This window comes from Bubalus bubalis, chromosome 7 (assembly GCF_019923935.1).
Source record: "Bubalus bubalis isolate 160015118507 breed Murrah chromosome 7, NDDB_SH_1, whole genome shotgun sequence".
In the NCBI taxonomy this organism is placed as follows: Eukaryota; Metazoa; Chordata; class Mammalia; order Artiodactyla; family Bovidae; genus Bubalus; species Bubalus bubalis.
Genome location: NC_059163.1, coordinates 25758510 through 25780602, shown reverse-complemented (window position 1 = coordinate 25780602; position 22093 = coordinate 25758510). Strand labels below are relative to the sequence as shown.

Genomic DNA, 22093 nt, shown 5'->3' with positions numbered 1-22093 from the left:
TACAAAATAACTCATTTAACCTTTACAAAAGCCGTATTATCCTGATTTTACAGAGGAAGAAACCGAGGCACAGAAAAATTAAGGGATTTGCCCAAATTCACACAGCTGATAAGTGGAAGAGCAGAGTTGCGAATCCTAGGAACCAGACTCTAAAATATCCCATTTCTTGTTATGTTTCAGTTATTTGCATTTTATTTTATTTTTAGTCCCACTGGGGTATAGTTGTTTTACAACGTTGTGTTAGTTTCTGATTTACAACAAAAGGAATCAGTTATACGTATACATATATCCCCTCTTTATTGGGTTTCCTTTCCATTTAGGTCACCACAGAGCATTGAGAAAAGTTCCCTGTGCTACACAGTAGGTTCTCTTTATCTGTTTTATACATAGAAGTATGTATATGTCGATCCCAATCTTCCAATTCATCCCACCCCACATCTCCCCGTTGGTGTCCATGTTTGTTCTGTATGCTTGTGTCTCTATTTCTGCTTTGCGAATTGTTTCATCTGTACCATATTTCTAGATTCCATATATAGCCATTAATATATAATACTTGTTTTTCTCTTTCTGACTTACTTCACTCTGTATAGCAGTCTCTGTATTTTAAAGACTCAATTTCATCTTAATTGTCAAATGTGCTGGCATAAATGCTCTAAGTCGGAAGTGAAATCCCCTCTTTCATTTCGGATACTGGTAACCTGTGTTCTCTCCTCAGTCCAGCTAGAGATTTATCAACTGTATTGATCCTTAAAATAAACCAACATGTGTCTCACTTGATTTTTCTATTTTTGCCCAATTTTCATTTCACTGATCTCTGCTCTTTTTATTTCCTACCTTCTAACTTAACTTTGAGTTTAATTTGATCTTCTTTGTTACCTTCTTAAGTGGAATTCTTAGATAGTGATTTTAGAATTTTTCTTTGGGTCTAATATAAACATTTAACAGTATGAATTTTCCTCTAAGCACTGCTGTAAATGAATCCCACAAATTCTAATCTTTTGTACTTTCATCATCATTCAACTCGAGATATTTCCTAACTTCTTTTATAATTTCTTCTTTGACCCATGGGTTACTTAGAAATGTATTCTTTAATTTCCAAATATTTGGAGATTTTACAAGTATACTTTTCTCATTTAATTACATTATTATTAAAAATATACTTATTTTAAAATTACTGAGGCATTTTACAACCTAGCATATGGTCTCTCAGTGAGTATTCTATGTGTACTTAAAAAGAATATGTATTCTGCCATTATTGGGTATAGCATTTCATCTATGCCAATTAAGTCATCTTGATAGTGTTTTCAAATTAATCATATATCCTTCAGTTCAGTTCAGTTCAGTCGCTCAGTCTTGTCCGACTCTTTGTGATCCCATGAACTGCAGTACTCCAGGCCTCCCTGTCTATCACCAACTCCCGGAGTTCACTCAGACTCACGTCCATCGAGTCAGTGATGCCATCCAGCCATCTCATCCTCTGTCGTCCCCTTCTCCTCCTGCCCCCAATCCCTCCCAGCATCAGAGTCTTTTCCGATGAGTCAACTCTTCACATGAGGTGGCCAAAGTACTGGAGTTTCAGCTTTAGCATCATTCCTTCCAAAGAAATCCCAGGGCTGATCTCCTTCAGAATGGACTCGTTAGATCTCCTTGCAGTCCAAGGGACTCTCAAGAGTCTTCTCCAACACCACAGTTCAAAAACATCAATTCTTTGGTGCTCAGCCTTCTTCATAGTCCAACTCTCACATCCATACATGACCACAGGAAAAACCATAGCCCTGACTAGATGAAACTTTGTTGGCAAGGTAATGTCTCTGCTTTTCAATATGCTGTCTAGGTTGGTCATAACTTTTCTTCCAAGGAGTAAGCGTCTTTTAATTTCATGGCTGCAATCACCATCTGCAGTGATTTTGGAGCCCAAAAAAATAAAGTCTGACACTGTTTCCACTGTTTCCCCATATATTTCCCATGAAATGATGGGACCGGATGCCATGATCTTCATTTTCTGAATGCTGAGTTTTAAGCCAACTTTTTCACTCTCCTCTTTCACTTTCATCAAGAGGATTTTGAGTTCCTCTTCACTTTCTGCCATAAGGGTGGTGTCATCTGCATATCTGAGGTTATTGATATTTCTCCCGGCAATCTTGATTCCAGCTTGTGCTTCTTCCAGCCCAGCATTTCTCATGATGTACTCTGCATAGAAGTTAAATAAGCAGGGTGACAATATACAGCCTTGATGTACTCCTTTTTCTATTTGGAACCAGTCTGTTGTTCCATGTCCACTTCTAACTGTTGCTTCCTGACCTGCATACAAATTTCTCAAGAGGCAGGTCAGGTGATCTGGTATTCCCATCTCTTTCAGAATTTTCCACTGTTTATTGTGATCCACACAGTCAAAAGCCTTGGCATAGTCAATAAAGCAGAAATAGATGTCCATTGTTTATCTGCTTATTTTATCAATTATATAGAGAGGAGTATTAAAATCTCTAAATATTGTGGATTTGTCTATTTCTTCTTTTAATCCTATCAGTTTTTACCTCATGCATTTTTTTTTTTTTTCTTTTTGTCCTATGCAGTGTGACTTGCAGGATCTTAGTTCCCCTACCAGGAATGGAACCCAGGCCCCTGATTTGGGAGCGTGAAGTCTTAACCACTGGACTACCAGTGCTATATGCAAAGTCGATTACAGTCGTGTCCAAATCTTTGTGACCCTACAGTCTATAGACCGCCAGGATCTTCTGTCCATGGGATTGTCCAGGCAAGAAAACTGGAAAGGGTTCCTGTGCCCTCCTCCAGGTGATCCTCCCAACCCAATGTTGGGTTAGATATTGATTTTAGATATTGCAGACATTGAACCCAAGTCTCTTACATCTCCGGCATTGGCAGGCGGTTCTTTACCACTAGCACCACCTGGGAAAGAAAGAAAGTGAAGTCACTCAGTCGTGTCCGACTCTTTGTGACCCCATGGACTGTAGCCTACCAGGCTCCTCAGTCCATGGGATTTTCCAGACAAGAATACTGGAGTGGGTTGCCATTTCCTTCTCCAGGGGATCTTCCCGACCCAGGGATCAAACCCAGGTCTCCAGCATTGTAGGCAGATGCTTTACCATCTGAGCTACCAGGGAAGCCCGACCTGGGAAGCCCAGGACTATCAGGGAAGTCCCTAATTCACAGATTTTGAAGCTCTTGTTGCTAAGTGAATAAACATTTAGAACTGTTATGTCTTTGTAATGAATTCACCATTTTATCATTATAAAATGTCCCTCTGTCATTGATAAGGGTCTCTGTCCTGAAGTTCAAATATAGCCCTTAATATAGCCTTATTTTGATTAATATTTTGTATGGTATATTTTATTTCATTCTTTTATTTTTAAACTCTGTTCTTATATTTAGAGTGTGTTTATTTTAGACAACCTATGTGAATCTTGTCCTCTTCCAGTATAACAATTTCTGCTTTTAGTTGATATGTTTAGTCCATTTATATATTTTTTGTTTGTTTAAAAAAATATTTTTATTTATTTATTTTTTGCTGTACTGGGTCTCTGTTGCTACGAGGGCTCTTCTCTACTTGTGGTGAGTGGTGGCTACTGCACAGCTGTGGTGCGAGGACTTATTGTGGTGGTTCTCCAGGGCACCTGGGCTTCAGTAGTTGTGACTCCCAGGCTCTAGAACACAGGCTCAATAGTTGCGGTGCATGGGTTTAGTTGCCCTGCAGCATGTAGGATCTTCCTGGATCAGGGATCGAACCCATGTCTCCTACATTAGCTGGCAGATTCTTCACCACTGAGCAACCAGGAAAGCCCCTTAGTCCATCTGTATTTAATGCAAATGTTGATGTATTTTTTATATGAACCATCTTGCTATTTGTTTTCTAATAGCCCCATCTCTTCTTTGTTCTTTTTTATTCATGTTTCCTACCTTCTTTTAAACTGAGTATTTTTGATATGTCATTTAATCTTCTCTTTTAGTTTGTACACCTTTTAAAATGTTATAATAGTTGCTGTCGTGTTTACAATATGCATCTTTACCTAATCACAGTTTACCATCAAATTGAACTGCTGCATAAAGTTATTGATCCCAAATATATTGATATTAATTTTGCTTTAAATACTCAATTATTTTTAAAGAAAAATTTAATGAAAAAATTTTACCCACATATTTACAATTTTCAGTGACCGTTGTTCCTTTGTGTAGAGCTGGTATTTTTTCCTTATACATAAAGAACTTCCTTTTCTATCTCTTGTATTATAGGTAATAATTATTTTCTAATAATTAGCTGTTTATTTTAATCATTAGCTATTATAATGCAAGCAAGAATTACTTTCGATTAATTAGCTTTTATTTGTCTAGAAACATCTTTGTTTCACCTGCATTTTTAAAGGTTATGTTCATTGCATATTAGAGTTCTCAGATAAGTTTTTCTCTCTTTCTATGCTACTCTGTGTCTTCTGGCTTACATTATTTTTGATATAAAGTCAGTGGAAAACCTTATCTTTGTTCCCCTGAATGTAATGTGTCTTTCTTTCTCTGGCTGCTTTTAATACAGGTACTTTACCATTGGTTTTCAGAATATTGATTAAGATATATCTAGATGTGGTTCTTTGTACCTATTTATTCTGTTTGGAGTTTGCTGACCTTATTGCATCTCTTGGTAAGTATATATTTTTAAAATCAAATCTAGAATTTCAGTTATTATTTCTTTAAATATCTCTCCCATACTCAATTTACATGTGTTAGATTGCTTGATACTGATCCACAGGTCACTGGGGTTCTGTTTCTGTATGTATGTAAGTATGTACATGCGTATTTTCTTTCTCCTTTTCTTTCTGAGCTTTAGTTTGAACTTTTTGGGGGGCTGTATCTTCAAGTCCTTTTTGTTCTTCTGTTGTGTGCAGTCATCTGCTAAGCCCATCCCGTGATTTATGCATCTCTGATTTTTAGGTCTAGAGGTCACATTTGTTTCTTTCATTATAATTTTCCATGTTTCTCATCGTGTTCAAGCTTCACGGGTGGCTCAGTGGTAAAGAATCCACCTGCCAATGCAGGAGATTCAAGTTTGATCCCTGGGTGGGGAATATTCCCTGGAGAAGAGAATGGAAACCACTCCAGTATTCTTGCATGGAAAATCCCATGGGATCGCAAAGAGTCAGACATGACTAAACACTCACACACACTTGCTCATTGTGTTCATTGAGTTTTTCTTTAGATCCTTAAACATATTTACAATAGCTCTCTCTAAGTCCTTGTCTGCTAATTTCATCATTTCTGTCATTTATGTATCTGTTTCAACTGACTTGTTTTTCCTGGCTAAGGATCATATTTTCATGTTTTCCCACATATCTGGTAATCTTTTTACCAGATTCTGGATTTTGTGTCATGTTGTTGAGTGTCTGATTTTTCTGCTTTCCCTTAAAAAGTGCTGAGATTTATTCTTGGAGGCAGTTAATTTAGTTGAGGATCAGCTTGGTTTTTTTGAGGTTTATTTTCAAGCTCTTCTTAGGAGGATCTAAAGTCCCCCTTATTTTCAGACTACTCTAGCCTTGCTCCTAAGGTATGGCATCTCTAGGGTCTACTGAGTTCTGACTAATTGGAACTAGAATGTCTCTCAACCCTCTCCAAGCTTCAGTTATTGCTTATTTTGCAAGTTCTCGGTAATTTTTATTTCTCTGGTAATTATTCTATGTGCCCAGCTTATGGAGTCTCATTTTACACATGTACAGCCTAATATTTGGGCAAAGACTTAAGGGGATCCTATTAATACTTATCAGAGAAAGCAATGGCACCCCACTCTAGTACTCTTGCCTGGAAAATCCCATGGACGGAGGAGCCTGGTAGGCTGCAGTCATTGGGGTCGCGAAGAGTTGGACACGAGTGAACGACTTCACTTTCACTTTTTACTTTCATGCATTGGAGAAGGAAATGGTAACCCACTCCAGTGTTCTTGCCTGGAGAAACCCAGGGACGGCGGAGCCTGGTGGGCTGCCATCTATGGGGTTGCACAGAGTTGGACACGACTGAAGCGACTTGCCAGCATGCATACTTATGGGCTTCCCTGGTGGCTCAGCAGTAAAGAATCTACCTGCCAATGCAGGAGACTCGAGTTCCATCCCTGAGTCAGGAAGATCCCTTGGAGGAGGGCATAGCAACCCACTCCAGTATCCTTGCCTGGAGAATCCTGTGGACAGAAGAGCCTGGTAGGCTATAGTCCATGGGGTCACAAAGAGTTGGACATGACTTGGGAACTAAACAACAAAAAAAAGAATATACTTAAAAAGCCCTTTTTCTGTAAACCTTCTTTTGGTCTGGGAGGTTGGCCTACAAATTCCAGTTGCCTCAACCTGCACAAACTCTGATCTGTTTATATATCTGTCTCCTCACTTCAGTGAGACTGCTATGTTCGGCTTGCAGCTTCTCTCCCTGTACTATTGTCCAGAAAGCCTGGGAAATCAGAGGGCTCACCAAATTTGTTTTATTTTTCTCAGGAATCAGAGTTCTGAGTGCTTGCTGTTCAATGCCTGCGGACAGTTGTTTTACATACTTTGTCCAGTGTTCTAGTTATTTACTGCAGGGAGGCTAACCAATACCAGTTATGCTATCATGACCACAGCAGAAGTCAAACAGGTTTTATTAAAATAACATTTACCAAGCCTCACTCTATTAGATATCACATTAAAAGCTTTATCTGCATTGTTTTATATAATCTTCATATAAACCCCACAAAGTAGGGAACTTTTCCCCTTATTACAGACATAAAACTGAGGCTTAGGAAGTCAAAGAAATGCCCCAGGTTATGTAGCCAGTAAGTTATGAAACAGTATTCAGAAGCCTGTTGGACTCTCTGCTCTTGTTTTAAAATGCTCTCCTCCCTTTTAATTTTTTTTTGTATAAAAAATTATTACATGCTTTTAAAATAGATGTTTCAAAATATAAAGAAATGTGAGAGAAAAAATCTCCAGGTCCTGTATTTGCACCATCCATTGACAGCCACTGCTAACATTATATATGTATATATATAATATATAAAATGAACAGAAAGGTTAGTTTGTTTTACAAAACTAAAATCCTATGGAATCCTACCATATCTCAATACGTACTGCTTAATAATTTGTTTTTTCCACTCAATAATGCCTTATAAGCATTTTCCATTAGATGTAAGGGCTTCCTAGGTGGCACTAGCGGTAAAGAATCTGTCTGCCAATGTAGGAGATAAAAGAGGTGCAGGTTTGATCCCTGCATTGGGAAGATCAGATCCCCTGGAGGAGGAAATTAGATGTAAACATTCTTTGAGAATATTTTAGTTTCTATTATCACAAATTTCCATCATACCCCCAAGGAATACAGAATACCATAGTTAATCCTCCTGTACGCGTAACTCTCACTTAATTTTAAAATGGACATTTTTCAACCTTTGAATATAATTTTTAATGGCTCATATTCTAACACATAGATGTAGCATTTTTAACTCAACCAATTCTGTTGTTGAACCTTTGTGCTGTTTCTCATTATTGTAAATAACACTGCAAAGATTTTTCTGAATAAGTCTTGGCACAAATATAAGATTATTTCCTCAGGATAAATTCCTGAAAATAAAATTACTTGATTAAAGAGGATAAATGCTTTAAGGCTTTTGAAATATGTTCGCAAAATGCATATTAGAAAGTCTGTGTTAATTTACCTTACTTCCTCCCAAATAACAGTTTCTGAGTGTATTTCACCACATTCTCAAATAACTAAGCATTAATCTTTATACAAGGAGCTTCCCAGGTGGCGCAGTGGTAAAGAATCCACCTGCCAAGGCAGGAGACACAGGTTTGATCCCTGGGTCAGGGAAGACCCCCTGGAAAAGGAAACGGCAACCCACTCCAGTATTCTTGGCTGGAGAATCCCATGGATTCTGTGCGTCCCACGGACACAACTGGGCGACTGAGCATGCACACATGACTCTTTAAACATGCATTTGCCTACTGGAAGGTTGACTGACACTCTGCCATTCTCTCTGTACAGTCACCAGCCCCCACCCTTCAGTTAGCTACAGCGCGACTGGCTCTCATCAGATTTACTTGGAGCTGAACATCAAAATAAGACTAGAGAACAACACCATTCTTTGTTTTACATATTTCTCCTAAAGGAAATACACCCTACTTATCCCACACCTGTGGTCCTGCTGCCTAGAATTTGTACCCACTAAGAAAGGCAAGAATCCCTTATTTTGGCAGCAATGGAGGACAGCTGATGAGCCACAGATCCTGGCAAAAGTGGCACCAGCCGCCTGCCTGGTACTAGACCAAAGCTAACACTGCCCAGATTTGCATGTGCCTTCCTGTTTTCTCGGCTTGCATCCAGACTATAAAAAAGGTCTCCACAAGCTGGCTCCAACACAGCTTACAAGCATGTTTCAGTGGGCAAAGAGAAGCTCAGGAGACAAGGATGGCTTATGAGAGAGAAACTTTCTGCATGAACTGAGAGCTCTTCAAATCACTTCACCCCCTCCTCTCTGTCCTTGGCAGTCAAGGAGAAGATCTGAAAGGATGCCAGGATAGTCCCAGTACTAGAAACTGGCTCTGGACAAGAAAGAGACATGAAAAACTACAGAAACTAGTCTAAAACCTGCAACTAGGGCATGTGAATTTCAACACAGAAACTTACATTCTCATTAGAAAGTAAGCTTCATAAGGACTGAATGTTGTCTTTTTGGTTCACAGATTTATCCCAGAGGTAAGAAAAAATGTTTGACACAATGTAGGCACTCAATAATTATTTGTTGAATGGATTCATTAAATGAGAAGAAAGTATTGGGGAAACTATATTCAACAATCACATATTAAGGACTTGATATATGTGTTTAATATATATTGAGACAGGAAGGAGGCAGGGCACAACCTTTAAAAGAATGATAACCATTGAGGGCATGACATAAACTGGTTAGAACTAACTAGGTCCAAGATGGCAGACAAGTCAACTTCCACTAGACAGCGAGCCTCAGTATGAGCTCATCATAACACATTAGCTAAATCATACCCTTGGGTGCCTTCACAGTTCAGAGGTTAAAGGTCAAAAAAGGGACAGTGACCCAATTCCAGGAAATCTCCACCCCTTCCCCAAAATCAGGGCTTCCCTGGTGGCTCACAGGGTAAAGTGTCTGCCTGTAATGCGGGAGGCCTGGGTTTGATCCCTGAATCAGGAAGATCCCCTGAGAAGGAAATGGCAACCCATTCTAGTACTCTTGCCTGGAAAATCCCATGGACAGAGGAGCCTGGTAGGCTGTAGTCCATGGGGTTGCAAAGAGTCAGACACAACTGAGCGACTTCACTTTTATGCCCCAAAACAGCTGGAATAAACCTCCTACTCATTAGCTTGTGAAATTGTCCAGCCCATGAAAACAAACCACCCCATATTTCGGGCTTCCCAGGTATTCTAGTGGTAAAGAATCCACCTGTCACTGCAGGTTAAAAGACATGCCAGTTCTTTCCCTGGGGTCGGGAAGATCCCCTGGAGAAGGGAATGGCAATCCACTCCAGTATTCTTACCCGGAGAATCCCATGGACAGAGGAGCCTGGAGGGCTACAGTTCACAGGATCGCACAGTGTTGGACATACTAAAGTGACTTAGCACGGCAAGGCCATATTTCAGGTCCACTCTCACTTTCTGAGACAGTACAAACTTCTGTCTGTGGAGTGTGTATCTTCTCGAATAAACACACGCTTTCACTCTACTTCGGCTCGCTCTGGAATTCCTTCCTGCATGAAGCCAAGGACCCTCACTTGGCAGCCATCCCAGGAACTCGCCTGAGACCTGGGACATGACCATTCTCTTGCTCTCCACTTTTCCTGCAACAACATCACTGAGTTAGGAGATAACCAGAGGCTCAAGGAAGGGTTAAAAACCAAACTTTCTCTCCAGAGAAGCTGACACATACACAATAAAACCCTGAGTCCTCAGGAATGGTGCAGACAGCAAGGATTCTTGGGGTTCAGAGGAGGGAGAAATAGTTATATCTTAAATGACGAGGGAAGGCCATAGAAAGGAGGTCAATTTGGGGCCAGATCTCGAAGGCTAGTATATTAGGTCTTTAGGGCTGCTGTAACAAAGTACCACAAGCTGGGAGATGTGAAAAAACAGAAATTTCTCTTACTGTTCTGGAGTCCAGAAGTCTGAAGGGGAATCCTTCCTTGCCCCTGCCTAGTGCTGGCAGCTCCTTGGCAGTGGCAGCCAACTCGCATCTCTGTCCCCATCGTTGCATGTCCTTCTCTCCTCTGTTGTGTGCTAAGTAGATTTAGTCATGTCCAACTCTTTGTGACCCCATGGACCATAGCCCACCTGGCTCTTCTGTCCATGGGCTTCTCCAGGCAAGAAGACTGGAGTGGGAGGCCCTGCCCTCCTCCAGGGGATCTTCCCAACCTAGGGATTGAACTGGCATCTCTTATGTCTCCTGCATTGGCAGGCAGGTTCTTTACCACTAGAGCCACCGGGAAAGCCCTCTTCCCTACTTTTAGTTCAGGTCAGTTGCTCAATCATGTCCTACTCTTTGTGTCCCCATGGACTGCAGCACACCAGGCTTCCCTGTCTATCACCAACTCCCTTAGCTTGCTCAAACTCATGTCCATTGAATTGGTGATGCCATCCAACCATCTCATATTCTGTCATCCCCTTCTCCTTCTGCCTTCAATCTTTCCCAGCATCATTTTCTAATGAGTCAGTTCTTCACATCAGGTGGTGAAATTATTGGAGCCTCAGCATCAGTCCTTCCAATGAATATTCAGGACTGATTTCTTTTAGGATTGACTGGTTTGATCTCCTTGCTGTCCAAGGAACTCTCAAGAGCCTTTTCCAATATGACAGTTCAAAAGCATCAATTCTTCAGTGCTCAGCTTTCTTTTTGATCTAACTCTCACATCCACACATGACTACTGGAAAACCCATAGCTTTGACAAGATGGACCTTCCCAACATTATTGTGTCTTTTTCTGTCTTTTCTAAGGACATTCATTGAATTTAGGGCCCACCCTAATCCAGTATGATACCATTTTAAGCCATATCTTAATTACATCTGCCAAAGATCCCATTTCCAAATAAGGTCACATCCCAACCTGAATTTCTGAGCGACGCTATCCAACCCACTACAAATGAGTAGAACACCATTAACAACAAGGACTTCCCTGGCAGTCCAGTGGTTAAGGCTCTATGCTTCCAATGTAGGTACTATGGGTTCAATCCCTGGTCAGGGAACTAGGTTCCTGCAAGCTTCATGGTGAAACCATTTACCTCAGATTGAGACTCAGACCCAGCCAAAACCCTGCTTGGGACTTGAACCCATGTGTCTGGGATGAAAACCCAGTCAAAACACACAGTACCTGGTTTTAGGACCTAATGAAGCTCAGGTTCTTGATGTCTCATCACAGAAAGAATTCAGTGAGAGACAAAGTGATAGGTAAGAAGTAGATTTATTCAGATTCAGAAAGAAACACACTCCATAGACAGAATGTGAGCCATTGCAGAGGGTGAGTGTACCATGAAATGTGGTGCAGTTAGTTTTTATAGGCTGGGTAATTTCATATCCTCAGTGATCAATGCAAAGAAATAGAGGAAAACAATAGAATGGGAAAGACTAGAGATCTCTTCAAGAAAATCAGACATACCAAGGAACATTTCATGTAAAGATGGGCAAAATAAAGGACAGAAATTGTATGGACCTAACAGAAGCAGAAGATATTAAGAAGAGGTGGCAAGAATACACAGAAGAATGATAAAAAAAAAAAAAAAAAGATCTTCATGACCCAGAGAACCATGATGGTGTGATCACTCACCTAGAGCCAGACGTCCTGGAGTGCAAAGTGAAGTGGGCCTTAGGAAGCATCACTACAAACAAAGCTAGTGGAGGTGATGGAATTCCAGTTGAGCTATTTCAAATCCTAAAAGATGATGCTGTGAAAGTGTTGCACTCAATATGCCAGCAAACTTGGAAAACTCAGCAGTGGCCACAGGACTGGAAAAGGTCAGTTTTCATTCCAATCCCAAAGAAAGGCAATGCCAAAGAATGCTCAAACTACTCCACAACTGCACTTATCTCACACGCTAGTAAATAATGCTCAAAATTCTCCAAGCCAGGCTTCAACAATATGTGAACTGTGAACTTCCAGATGTTCAAGCTGGATTTAGAAAAGGCAGAGGAACCAGAGGTCAAATTGCCAACATCCGTTGGATCATCAAAAAAGCAAGAGAGTTCCTGAAAAACATCTACTTCTACTTTATTGACTATATCAAACCTTTGACTGTGTGGATCACAACAAACTGTGGGAAGTTCTTCAAGAGATGGGAATACCAGACCACCTTTCCTGCCTCCTGAGAAATCTGTATGCAGATCAAGAAGCAACAGTTAGAACCGGACATTTGGAGCCATAGACTGGTTCCAAATCAGGAAAAGAGTATGTCAAGGCTGTATATTGTCATCCTACTTATTCAACTTATATGCAGGGTACATTATGAGAAACGCTGGGCTGGATGAAGCACAAGCTGGAATCAAGATTGCCGGGAGAAATATCAATAACCTCAGATATGTAGATGATACCCCCCTTATGGCAGAAATGGAAGAGGAACTAAAGAGCCTCTTGATGAAAGTGAAAAAGGAGAGTGGAAAAGCTGGCTTGAAACTTAACATTCAAAGAACTAAAATCATGGCATCTGGTCCCATCACTTCATGTCAAATAGATGGAGAAACAGTGGAAACAGTGAGAGACTTTATTTTCAGTTCAGTTCAGTTCAGTGGCTCAGTCGTGTCCAACTCTTTGCGACCCCATGAACTGCAGTACTCCAGGCCTCCCTGTCCATCACCAGCTCCCGGAGTTCACTCAAACTCAGATCCATTGAGTCGGTGATGCCATCCAGCCATCTCATCCTCTGTCATCCCCTTCTCCTCCTGCCCCCAATCCCTCCCAGCATCAGAGTCTTTCCAATGACTCAACTCTTCACATAAGGTGGCCAAAGTATTGAAGTTTCAGCTTTAGCATCAGTCCTTCCAATGAACACCCAGGGCTGATCTCCTTTAGAATGGACTGGTTGAATCTCCTTGCAGTCCAAGGGACTCTCAAGAGTCTTCTCCAACACCACAGTTCAAAAGCATCAATTCTTCGGTGCTCAGCCTTCTTAACAGTCCAACTCTCACATCCATACATGAATACTGGAAAAACCATAGCCTTGACTAGATGGACCTTTGTTGGCAAAGTAATGTCTCTGCCTTTCAATATGCTGTCTAGGTTAGTCATAACTTTCCTCCCAAGGAATAATCATCTTTTAATTTCATGGCTGCAATCACCATCTGCAGTGATTTTGGAGCCCAAAAAAATAAAGTCTGACACTGTTTCCACTGTTTCCCCATCTATTTCCCATGAAGTGATGGAACTAGATGTCATGATCTTTGTTTTCTGAATGTTGAGCTTTAAGCCAACTTTTTCACCCTCCTCTTTCACTTTCATCAAGAGGCTTTTTAGTTTCTCTTCACTTTCTGCCATAACTTTAATTTAGGGGACTCCAAAATCACTGCAGATGGTGACTGCAGCCATGAAATTAAAAAATGCTTGCTCCTTGGAAGAAAAGCTATGACCACCTAGACAGCATATTAAAAAGCAGAGATATTACTTTGCCAACAAAGGTTCATCTAGTCAAAGCTGTGGTTTTTCTAGTAGACATGTATGGATGTGACAGTTGGACTATAAAGAAAGCGGAGCACTGAAGAATTGATGATTTTGAACTGTGGTGTTGAAGAAGATTCTTGAGAGTCAGTTGGACTGCAAGGAGATCCAACCAGTCCATCCTAAAGGAAATCAATCCTGAATATTCATTGGAAGTACTGGTGCTGAATCCAAAATCCCAATACTCTGGCCACCCAATGCGAAGAACTGACTCATTTGAAGAAGATCCTGATGCTGGGAAAGATTGAAGGTGGGAGAAGAAGGGGACGACAGAGGATGAGATGGTTGGATGGCATCACCGACTCAATGGACATGAGTTTGAGTAAGCTCTGGGAGTTGGTAATGGACAGGGAGGCCTTGCGTGCTGCGGTCTATGGGGTTGCAAAGAGTCAGACACGACTGAGCAACTGAATTGAACTGAGCTGAATTTCATATGCTAATGAGTGGGAGGATTCGGTTCAGTTCAGTTTCTCAATCATGTCTGACTCTTTGCAACCCCATAGACCGCAGCACAACAAGCTTCCCTGTCCATCACCAACTCCCAGAGTTTACTCAAACTCATGTCCATTGAATCAGTGATGCCATCCAACCATCTCATCCTTTATTGTCTCCTTTTCCTCCTGCCTTCAATCATTCCCAGCATCAGGGTCTTTTCAGATGAGCCAGTTCTTCGCATCAGGTGGCCAGAGGATTGTAGTTTCAACTTCAGCATCAGTGGGAGGATTATTCCAACTATTTGGGGGAAGGGGTAGATATTTCCAGGTTTTGGGCCACCACCCACTCCTTGATCTTTTGACAGTCCCTTGGAACTGTCATGGCACCTCTGGTTGTGTCATTTCACCTGCTGATTGAGGATCAAGGTCTAGTCTTGTCTGCCATCTTTGTCCCACTTGATTCTAAGTGGTTTATGTTGTGTCCTTGGGCTATGTCATTCTTTCAAAAGCTGTGCCCTGCCCCTTTCCCTCCTGTTACAATAGTGTGACCAGAAGAAAAACAGTATTGATGAAAATACTCCTCCCAAATGCAAAGTATGTTTAAGAACAGGTTTCCCCAAAACCAATATTTAGCCAAAGACTGAAAACTTTCTGAAGTTAGATTACAGAGCAACCCTGATGAATACGCAGAAAAACAGAAAACTTCAAATTGAAGGATTCCCAATAGACATGTAATCTCCTGAGCTGAACTTCTAAAAACTTAAAAACAATTTAAAATGCACATGGAATGCATAAAATTGTAATTGAGCAGGATTCTATGGGGTTTTCCTGGAACAGACTCCCCCAGTCTCCTTGTCCTCTGCCTGCCCCTAGTCTGTAGAAAAACCGTAGCCTTGTAGGCCTTCCCTGAGTTCCACAAAGTGAGTTTAATCAGAGGAAAGAGACAATGCAGAAAGGAAAACAGTCAAGCAAGACAAAATAATAACAGTTCAGCCATTAAACAAAGTGAAGGACTTTTAGTTCCTCCTCGAGGGCTATACATGATACTCTGAGTCACATCCTTTGAGCTGTTTTGCAAATACTGAAACCCCTACCAAATGGAAGAAGTTAACTGTCTGCCGCCCACAAGGATGAAGACCCCAGACCAGTTGGAACCAGAAGGTTGATGATGTTGACTCCCACAATTGCCTCACCGCCAGTCAGAAGTATGTACTTGAGCTGACACCACCCCCCTCCCTTATCTTGTTTTTAAAAACCTTTCCCTGCAAGCCTTGGGGAGTTCAGAGTCTTTTAAGCACCAACTGTCCTTGACTCCTTGCTTGAAAATGAAAGTGTTAGTCATTCCACTGTGTCCAACTCTTCAAGACCCCATGAGGTAGTCTCCTCTGTCCGTGCAATTTTCCAGGCAAGAATACCAGAGCAGGTTGCCATTTCCTGTTCCAGGGGATCTTTCCAACCCAGGGATCAAACCCAAGTCTCCTGCATTGCAGGCAGATTCTTTACCATCTGAGCCACCAGGGAAGCCAGGACTCCTTGCTTGGTGCCCTGCAATAAATGCTTCACTTTCCTTCACTACAGGGGCTTCCCTGTGTTAGAATCCTAATTTCTTAACTTACTTGATCTGTAATTCGGAACCTGTTGCTGCCTTTCTCCAGACCTGTTTTCCCCATCAGTAAATTAGGGATAATAATTATCCCCAGGATAAAACTGTCTTCAGGGATTGTGGGAAAAAAAAGAAAACACTCTCAGTTTTCCTCCTTTGTGTCTCCCTTAGTCTCACACTATTGCCACACTCAGAATATTTTTTTTTAAATCTGTTTTTCCTTTAATTCACAATAATCTATTTTACTTTTAATTAATTTTTGGTTGCACTGGGTCTTGCTGTTGAGCAGGCTTTCTCTAGTTTCAGTGAGCTATTCTTCATTGAGTGCTTGGGCTTCTCATTGCAGTGGTTTCTGTTTTTGTGGAGCACAGGCTCTAGACTCAGGGGCTTCAGGAGTTGTGCACAGATTTTAGCTGCTGCCCTCACCTCCACCCCCACTGGCCCTGAGATGTGGAATCTTCCTGAACCAGGGATTGAACGTGTGTCCCCTGCATTGGAAGGCAGATTCTTATCCACTGTACCAATGGGGAAGTCCCTCAAAACTTCTGCTACCAGATGAGTGGCTGTTTTTCCCACACCAAATAATTCTCTGTGACACCAGTTCTGTGTCTTACAACCCTACTCAGTTCCGATACTCTGCCTGGAGATACTGTTGCAGGCAGGGGGACCCTGTCCAGGGCCCGAAACTGGGCTCTTGTCTAACACTCGGAAATGAATTGTCCGAGGAGACACATGTGCTGACAAAGCAAGAGATTTTATTGGGAAAGGGCACCCAGGTGGAGAGCAGTAGGGTAAGGCAACTCAGGAGAACTGCTCTGCTGTGTGGCTCGCAGTCTCAGGTATTATGGCGATGGGATTAGTTTCCGGGTGGTCTTTGGCCAATCATTCTAATTCAGAGTCTTTCCTGGTGGCGCATGCATCGCTTAGCCAAGATGGATGCCAGCGAGAGGGATTCTGGGAAGTGGACAGACACGCGGTGTCTCCTTTCAACCTTTCCCGAACTCTTCCGGTTGGTGGTGGCTTATTAGTTCCATATTCCTTACCAGGATCTCCTGTCATAAAACAACTCATGCAAATGGTTACTATGGTGCCTGGCCAGGGTGGGCGGTTTCAATCAGTGTGCTTCCCCTAACAATACTGTCAACTCCTACAGGTGAGGGGCTCAGTCCTACAAGACTGTCCCAACCCCACTTCAGATGATAATCACAAGTCCAGGTTGTTCCCTGTGCTTCTGACTGATGAACTATACACGACTCCCTCCCCCTTCAGGATCAATTAATTTGCTACAGCAGCTCAGAGAATTCAAGAAAACAGTTCACTTACTGTTGACCAGTGGATTGTAAAAAGATATGATAAAGGCTACAGGTGAACATCCAGAAGGAAGGAATGTGTAGGGCCAGATATGTGGGGGCTTCCCTGCCCTCTCTGGGTGTGCCCTCCCCCAGCACCACCATGCATTCACCAACGTAGAAGTTTCTCAGAACCCGGTCCTTTGGGGATTTTTGTGGAGGTTTCATCAGGTAGGCATGATTGATCATCAACCCATTTCCAGCCCTCTTCCTTCTCTGGAGAATGGAGGATATGGCTGAAAATTCCAAGCTTCTGATTGTGGCTTGATCTTTCTGGTGACCAGGCCCCGTGCAGGAGCCCACCCAGGGTCACCTGACTAGAACAAAAGACACTGCTGTTACCCAGGAAATTCCAAGGGATTTAGGAACATCTTTAAATAAAAGATGCTCCTCCCAGTGCTCTTATCACTTAGCAAATGTCAATGGTTTTAGAAGCTCTGTGCCAGGAACCACAGACAGAAACCAAATATATATTTTTTTCTAACATCTCACAGGTTGAAGATGAAAAGAGATAATGCATGTAGAGTGCTTTGTCTACGACCTGGCATATAGAGGGTAGGGGATGTAGCTCAGTGGTAGAGCACATGCTTTGCATGTATGAGGCCCCGGGTTCAATCCCCGGCATCTCCACATTTTTGGGCTTCCCTCGTGACTCGGCTGGTAAAGAATCTGCCTGCAATGAGGGATACCTGGGTTCAATTCCTGGGTTGGAAAGATCCCCTGGAGAAGGGAAAGGCTACCCACTCCAGTTTTCTGGCCTGGAATATTCCACAGTCCATGTGGTGACAAAGAGTTGGACACGACTAAGCAACTTTTGCTTTGAAGCTTCCCTTGTAGCTTAGTCAGTAAAGCATCTGCCGGCAATGCGGGAGACTTGAGTTCAGTTCCTGGGTCAGGAAGTTCCCCTGGAGAAGGAAATGGCAACCCACTCCAGTATTCCTGCCTGGAGAATTCTGTGGACAGAGGAGCCTGGCAGGCTACAGTTCATGGATTCACAAGAGCCAGACATGACTTACTTAGCACTATCTTTCTTTCTTATTGGCATGTAAAAACTGCTGCATAAATGTTAACTCATTATTTTAAGATGCTGTTAGCAGTGGAGAATGAATTCGGTGAGGGGATGGAAAGAGTTATGAAGCTAAAGACTAAGAGGTTAAGAATCAACCAAGAAACTTTACTTTTAAGAAGGAACAATAATTTATGTTTTTCAATAATTTATTAATCCAGTTCCTATTCACTGCAATAGCTACAGCACCATTTCACAGAATGTAGTCTGGGGACATCCGAGAATCCCCCAAAACTTTTGAGGAAGTCACGGAGGCCTTTTTTCACTCTCATTTTTTCACATTCCCTGGCATTTCCTAGAGGCTTACGAACATATGATGTCATACCTGATGAACACAGAAGCAGATACGAGAAATCCAGCTGTCTTTTATTAAGCCAGACATTAACAATACTTGCCAAAAATGTAAAACAATGACAGTCTTATTGATTAATTTTTTTTGAAAAATATTTATGTCGACACCGTTGTTAAGTCGTTAAGTCGTGTCCGACTCTTTGAGACCCCATGGACTGTAGCACACCAGGCTTCCCTGTCCTTCACTATGTCCAGGAGTTTGGTCAAGCTCATGTCCATTGATTGGATGATGCGATCTAACTATCTTACCCTCTGCCGCCCCTTTCTCCTGTTACCTTCAATCTTTGCCATTGTCAGGGTCTTTTCCGATGAGTCAGCTTTTCGCTAAAGTATTGGAGCTTCAGCTTCAGCTTCAGCATCAGTCCTTGCAATGAATATTCAGGGTTCATTTCCTTTAGGGTTGACTGGTTTGTTCTCCTTGCAGTCCAAGGGACTCTCAAGAGTCTTCTCCAGCCCCACAATTTGAAAGCATCAGTTCTTTGGCACTCAACATACACATTAATTACTGTTAACTTAAAATGAATAAATAGATTAAAATGTTAAAGATTTCTGCTTTAATTTCAGGTACAGTAAATATCAATAAATATAACCCACAGAAAAGCTCTTAAATTCTCATTTTTTAATAGTGTGAGGGTCCTAAACCCAAAAAATTGGCCTAGAAGAGCACATGACATATCTTGGGGCCAAATAGTTTGGCATTGTAGCAGGTAATCACTGGATTGAAGTGGGCTCTACTTTTATATTCAGAGCTTATTTCATCATTGGCAAGACTTTTAGGAATTTTATGGGGATCCTGGAATCAAAGTTTCCATAATGTATCCGTTTCCTTGGCTTCTGAGCAACTGTTCTGATTAGGGCAGAGCTCCATTAGTTGTAAAAGTCATTGAACCACTCAGGACAGTGCAAGCAAAGGGGAACATGAAGTCCACTGCTGAGAACGCAGACTGTGACCTCTACCTGTACTTGGTTTCCAGCACAAACTCCCCTTATTTCACATCCTTTCTCACTTCATTCATCTTGGAATTGCCAATTTCATTTGCAATAAACTGAAAACCACTCAAACCTTTACTTAGAAGTTAGATTACATCTTTGCTTTTTTCTTTTCTTTTTTTTAATATTTCTATATTTACTTGACTGTGGCAGGTCTTAGTTGCAACAGGTGAGATCTTTAGTTGAGGCATGTGGGATCTAATTCCCTGACCAGGGATTGAACCCTGCCCCCCTGCATTGGTGTCTTAGCCACTGGACCCCAGGGAAGTCCTACCTTTGCTTTTTGTTGTCCTTGTTATGTTCCAGAACTCCTGGCAGTTCTTTCCATGATATAAATGGTCATATTTTATACCATGTGACCCCATCCTAACTGGCCACAGCAGACTGAACTGGAATTGGATACTTAATCCAAAGGTAGCCATTTATGGTTTATCTGTGATGTGTGTTTTCTGCTAGATTGATGATGGCTTCCCTGTCCTTTTTTTTTTTTTTTAAATCATCTAGGAGCATGATCATACTTTTCTGATGATTGGGGGAAAAAAAATACAAGGGGCTGAATTAAAAGACTGATTCCCAGGCCTCACTGTCTTGGAGATTCTGATTCAGAGATTTGGATGGGGCTTGTGAATTAGTTTGTCTAATGAGTTTCTAGGTGTGTCTTCTCAGTGAAAAGTGAAAGTGTTAATCACTCAGTCACGTCTGACTCTGCAACCCTATTGATGGTAGCCCACTGGGATCCTCTGTCCATGCAATTCTCCAGGCAAGAATACAGAGTGGGTTGCCATTCCCTTCTCTAGGGGATCTTCCCCACCCAGGGACTGAACCCGACTCTCCAGTATTGCAGGCATATTCTTTACCACCTGAGCCACCAGAGTGGTGTAGAAAGTGATGCCTGTTTTACAAAGCCATTGGAATATCCAAGGTATGGAAAAGGACAGAGCTTTTCCATCTTCATGACCACACAAGCTCCTTGGGTCCACTGCAGAGATTCTAAGTAGATCTGTTCTGGGGCCCAGGAATCATCATTTTATGCCCCCAGGTGTCTGATGTGAACACTCAACTTTGAGAACAGCCAAGAATGAGATAGTTTCAGCAGATTATTTTGCTTCTGCAATTCCCTACCATGAAAGACCAAATTTTTAAATTTTATTTTAATTATTTATTTTTGGCTGTGCTAGGTCTTCGTTGCTTCGAGGGCTTTCTCTTCGTGCAGCAAGCAGGGGCTACTCTCTATTTGTGGTGCTCGGGCTTCTCACTGTGGTGGCTTTTCTTGCTGTGGCTCCCTGGCTCTAGAGCACAGGTTTAGAAGGTGTGGCACACAGGCTTAGTTGCTCCACCACATGTAGGACCTTCCCTGACCAGGAATCAAACCCTGTCTCTTCCTTTGGTAGGCGGGTTTTTTACCGCTGAGCCACCTGGGAAGGCCTGCTTTTTTTTTTTTTTTTAATGAAAGGTCATATTGGAGTGGATACAGTTTTGGAACAGACCACTATCCCTGCTATGGGGGAAAGTCGAGCAGGATGAGGGGTACAGGGAAACCTAAGAATGGCTCTTCAGTATTTAGGGCCTGAGGCTGGAGTAGGGGCGAGGCAGGAGGGGCCTCGACAGAGAAGTTCCATTCCTTCCAGTCCTCCTGACAATTGCTCTGTCCAAACTCCACCAAACACCAGCCCCGACCCTGACACTGATCATGTGCCTGACAATTAGAACCGGATGGAAGAGTTATGCAGTGTTGTAAATGCCTTTGTAAACTGCAGCACATACTACCTTGGTGAAGACAGCAAATCACACCCTGGATCTTCCCATCCCTGGAATCTCAATAGTTAGCAGCACACAGGCCACCCAGAGGGAAATCAGGATGTCAGCTCTCAGGGAGGTGCTTATCTTTACTATCAGACGATCCTATCACTTATTTTCCAAGAAGGTCCAACTACACTTCTCCTCTATGGAAAGAACTTAATCACTTGTACCAGCTTGATTTGGTGTCATAGGTATTCTGTTTCTCCTACTAGAAAAGTGTTTTTTGGTCACCTCTCAAGATTCACAATGAACCTCTCTCTACCTCAGGCTCCAAAAGGCAAGCTTTATTTTTCTCGGTAGGAGTCTATCCCCATCTATCAAACTATTGCGGTTGTTTAGTCACTAAGTCATGTCTGACTCTCTGCATAACCCCAGGCTCCTCTCTCCATGAGATTTCCCAGGCAAGAATACTGGAGTGGGTTGCCATTTCCTTATATATTGGCTTATTTATGTTGTTTTCTACTTTCCTTCACGAGAATTTAGGTTCTATATGAGGGCATCGTTTTGGTCTGTTTTGTTCTGGCCTAAAACAGTGCCTGGTTCTCAGTAGACTTTTAGTAAGTATTTGTTGAAGGGATGAACACAAGGGTTTTGTTTCTCTCCAGGTTGGGGATGGGAGGATAGGACGGCTGAAGCTTTGCTGAACCAAGGGACAGGAGGGAGTGGTGGCTTCTAGGGTCCAGGGTTAGGCAAGGAATTTATTTAAAAGCTATTTGGCAAAGACACAATCAGAATGGGAGTTTAATGTAGAGGAGATTCAAGGTCCTCAGCCTGGGCAAACACAAAGCACTAAGACCAAAGGGGCTGGCAGAAAGGCAC

General features: G+C 42.1%; 1 non-coding gene across 1 annotated transcript; it reads left to right on the top strand.

The window, feature by feature from the left end:
* The first annotated feature begins 17625 nt into the window (after nucleotides 1-17625).
* On the top strand, nucleotides 17626-17697 carry TRNAA-UGC. Its single transcript has one exon. It is a non-coding gene; the product is annotated as a tRNA-Ala (tRNA).
* The last annotated feature ends 4396 nt before the right edge of the window (nucleotides 17698-22093 follow it).